We start from the raw sequence: 5,181 nt of genomic DNA, 5'->3' as shown, positions 1-5,181 counted from the left end.
AGCAAATGCTAGCAACACTCCAAGTATTAAACATATCCCATATCTACATATTACTTAAGTTATTTGTACTAGCAGCGGCACGGGCCATCTCTTTTGCTCATGAACTCAGTTTTACCAACTACGTTTTGGAAGGTGATTCCGACGTGGTGATAAAAGCTCTCAAGCATAATGATGACTCCCTATCTTCTTTTGGCCACATTCTTGCTTCGGCAAAAACTTTAACAGATGTCAAGTGTATTACTTTTTCCCATACTCGTAGAAGTGGCAATGCTGTTGCTCATAACCTAGCAAAACATGCAAGACATGTCTTAGGTTTTAAGGTGTGGATGGAGGATGTTCCTCCACATCTCCATTCTGTATTGATCGCCGATTATGGCTGACTTTAATGACATTTCACAATCTTCATTCTCAAAAAAAAAATAAAAAAAAAAAAAAAAAAAAGTTATTTGTACAACATAAATTGCCAAGTAGGTTTTTTGTTTTTTTGTTTTAATAAAGAAAATTGCCAGGTAGGTAATCATTTATATAGGGAAAATATTAATATATAGTTTCATATCAGTCTAAATAAATATTAATATAACTATAAGTCTTTTTTTTTTTAAATTTTATAGTTCGATGGTTGGATTGAAGATATTTGAACCTTATATGTATTTGTTGGAAACAATAGAAGTTGCTAAATAAAAAATTATCAAAGAATTAAAGAAGAGATAAATGCATGCATTGCACGGGTTAGCAACTACTTATTAATATTGTAAAATACTTTATAATATTTTTTACATATGTATCGAGTGAAAAAAAAATACCATATTGTAGAAATCTATTGACTATACTGAAAATATACCATATTGTACGATATATAAGTGTGTATAGTATGAATCATAATGTTTTGTAAAATTGTATGCATCAGATGATATTTAAATATGTAGGTTTAAATTGGGGGAAATTTTTTTTTTTTTGGGTTAAAATTTGTGCTTTGATTTGAGCCCAATAATTTGTTTGACTTATTTTTAACACAAAATTATTGCGCTACTTGATTGACCTTAATAAAATAAAATGTCTATGATTTTTTTTTTCTTCTTCTCTCTTTTGTGTTTAAGTGTATAAGTTGGGTTGGGTGAGTGGAGGGTAATATTTTTTAACCAATTGGCTAATGGTGGGTTGGGAAAATTCCAATCCATCACTAACCCATCAATCTATAAATCCAGCGGGTTGATTGAAAATCTTAACAATTTTAACTCGATGGGTTAAGTGGGTTGGGCAGGTTGACAAATTCAATTGACTTGAAATATTTTTTGAGAGAGACTAAATGAAATTATTTCAATTAAATTAGATAATAGTTTGCTCCCTCAGATAAAAAAATGAAAGAAAATTTTTTAATTTTATTAAAAAGAATTACAAAGAATGATTGAAATTTTATTACACGAAAGAGAAAAAACATTTCAAAATATGAATTTAGACATGTACATAGAGAACAATAATAATAAAAAAAAGGATTGAAGAGAGCGGCTATAGTTTATTAGGAAAGAGAAATGTGAAAATGAAAAAATAAATAGAAAGAAAAAGAGATGAGAGAAATAAAGTGAGACGGTATATGAGTTAGATTTTTGCAACATTACAAAGTGTGTATATATATATATATTGGTGGGCGGATCGAGTTGTAGTGGATTAGAAATATCTCAATCCATTATTCAACTTGACCCACTAAATTATCCTACCCACCCAACTTGACCCGCCTCACTAAATGGACCTGCATAGGTTGGTTGGATGGATCGAATGAGTTGTTTTGATTTTCCTGTAGACATATATAGAGAATTGGGGCTTTTTGCACCCTTTTCCTTCCGTTTGGTGAATCAACCTTTCGGCATTACCTAAATGAAATATCCAATTCATATAGAAAATGACTCCGTGGATTGAATTCCTTCTTAATCTCCCATTGAACAAAATGAGACCTTTGCTTGCTTTACCACCAACAAACAGGCCCACCAAGAGGCTCTCATGGATTGGGTATGGGCCGGATATTTGGTTTACTATATCAAGAAAAAAATAGGGTAAAATATTATTTGGGTCTTTAAATTTTACCAAAAGTTTGGTTTTCATCTCTAAACTTTAAAAAGTTCTTTCATCCCTAAACTATTAAAAACATTTTATTTATGTCTTTAAATTTTACCAAAAGTTTATTTTTCATCCCTAAACTATTAAAAAAAATTATTTTTTCATCCCTATTTTTGTCTCTAAACTATTAAAAAAATTCTTTAAAAAGTTTAGGGATGAAAAAAGAACTTTTTAAAATTTAGGGATGAAAAACAAACTTTTGACTAAAGTTAGAGACTAAAATAGTATTTTACCCAAAAATATATGTTCACACAAAATGATTTAAAATATCAAACAATATTGTGGTAACTAAATCAAATTTTGTATTTGCATAATGTTTTATTTTTATATGATATTTAAATTTAAATTCAATTAATTAATTATTTTATTTTTGCTATTAATTAATTTTTAAATTAGTTTTTTTTTTGTTATAATTTTTAAATTAGTTTTATCTTTAGTTTTATTTTTTTCTACAATCGTGATTCCTAACATTGTCTGGCATTGTTTTTCTAAGTATATATTGGAATCCTACCTCATTTTGAAGAATTTGGACATGGTGTAATTACCATCTCATGTGATATCAAAAGTCAATAAAGGTAATTTAAATACAAAAAAAGAAAAAGAAAAAAAGAAGCTATTTTACCCTTTTACATTTTTACTCAATCAATATTTATATATCGCATAAGGATGATAATTGCTTGGTACAGTAGCCCTATCTTAGCCCCATTTCCAATTGCATACATGTACTTGTTCAAACATATATTAATTTACTTGCTACGATTTCCTTCTAGACTTATCCAAAGACCTCAAATAATTAAAAGAAGGAATATTTTAAAGGCCATAGTTATGTATACCAGCTCATAATGACGAGAGATGTTCCTGCAGGCTTGTGTAAAACTATTTTTCCTTGAAATATGCTTGAAAAATTAGCTTGCAGATCCTATAACGGCTGTGAATATTAATGGTGTCCAACAGCCCCTAAAGCTTTAAAAAAAAAAAATGGAACAATTGGGGGGATGATTAATCAAATTATCATAATCCAAGCTTCCAAAAAAAGTCTAGTAGTTACAATTTATACCTTTTCTTATTCAAGGTGTATGTTTCATGATGATTATTGGCTTTTATCATCATTTTTTATATTTGAGAAATACACCTAATAGGTTTTTAGACCCCTTAAAACATAACAATTGGATAAACCTAGTTTATTAGCCAAGTGATTAACTTAGTCAAATTATGAAAATCTAGGTTAACACAATCAAATAATCATATCAAAATATAAAGCAGCGGAACTATAAGAACACAAAGATATGATCACTCAGGAAAACCAAACAGGTAAAAAACCTGGGGAGGATTTAACTTAGCTATTCTTAAGGTAAACTTGAATCCACTATATGAAAGAATCGAAGTTCATACAAAAGGACTTACAAGCACCCATGCTCGACTTCCTAATGCTACCCACCAGTAAAACTTACTGACACGACCACGTGCAAGCTCCAAATCCACGGACTCCTTCTTTCTTGGATTCTCCACAAGATACAAGCACTCCTGCTTATGTTTCTTTAAACTCCAATGGCAGCAACTAAGTTGATCATCAAGGTGTTGATAATATCTCTACCTTAAAAATCCTAAGTTTATGTGAAAGAAAGCTCTTCAAGGATCTCACAAGATATTCACATAAACCACAAAATATGAGCAACAATACAACCAGAGCAACTCAGATTGCACTCCAAAACGTGGCTAGGGTTTTCTTTATACACTAGGAAAATTAGATCTGAAACCCTAATCCTTAATGGGCTTGGGCTGAGTTGGAAATTCTGCAGAAAAAACGTTCTGCCCTATATTCGATCGATCGAGTCTAAGCTTCGATCGATCGAGAAAGTCACCAATACTTTCTGCAGCCACTCGATTTCAACTTTACATAAACATACAACTTTGAGTAAGTCTAAACAAGACTAAATAACCTGTTTTGATCATGGTTTGCCAACATTACACATTAGAGTTCTAAATACATCAAATCCTAAGTTTTTAGAACCTAACAACACCTAACACCCTAGGTGTTAAGATTAGACCCCTAATTAACAAATTTTTCAGCTTAATTAGTTTTACTTTAAACTAGCTTCAAACTCAAATATACATGAAATAAATATCAAAAGAATACTATAGGAAATAGAGCAATATAAATAGCAGAAAAGAAATGAAAACCACACGATAATAGCAATATGTTTTCGAAGAGGAAAATTGGACCATTCAGGTTGATAAACCTCTTCGTGACACAACATTGAAACTTTCTCTAGTGGAACAGTTGTAGTATAGGTTTACAATAAGCCTTCCAAGCTCTTGCTCACAACTGACTATGCCAAGTTTTTCTTCAACTAGTCTCCGGTATGTGTGCGATGAGTGACCAACTGCAAGCCACCAAGCCCTCTTGGATTTATGGTATTGCTCTCTAATGATTTCCAACACCAACAACAATCAACAATTAATATGGTGAATAAAGTGATGGAAAAAAACCTTCTCTCATTGATATGGAAATGGTGAGAGGGAAAGGAAAGAGAGAAAAATTATGTGTATCAGTGTATGACTCTCTCAAAGGATATGTTTCTCTCTCTCACTCAGAAAAGTAATATGAATATTTCTATCTCTGTTTCCTTAGGGTTTTTATGTATAGAAACAAATCGAATCAAAAGGGATTGAGCTAGCCAAGAGGATAAGAATGCATAGTTGTTTCTGTCCTCGACAAACTTGCAAGAATCTCACAAGTTGCTATGTAAAAAGCGTCCTTCTTTATCATCCAATTGTATCTCACGAGAGCAAAATGCTCTTCACAACAACAATGACCAAGGCTCAAGTACTTCCACTCAATTACATAGCAATCCTAAAAATACAATGAAATGAGAGAATTACAAAGAAATTTGGCATGAAATTAAGCCAACAAAAACATAAACTTAACAACATTGGTGTAAGCAAAATTTGAACTAGCTAGCGCAACCTACTAAAATCTCAAACCAAACTCATTTAATCGCACCAAAGTAATCTAGTCGCATTCTAATGCACATGCATTCCCCATTTGTGCAAAGAGGAGGAGGCCAA

Source organism: Quercus suber, unplaced genomic scaffold, assembly GCF_002906115.3.
Source record: "Quercus suber isolate HL8 unplaced genomic scaffold, Cork oak 2.0 scaffold_28, whole genome shotgun sequence".
Classification (NCBI taxonomy): domain Eukaryota; kingdom Viridiplantae; phylum Streptophyta; class Magnoliopsida; order Fagales; family Fagaceae; genus Quercus; species Quercus suber.
Note: the sequence above shows the minus strand (reverse complement) of the source record.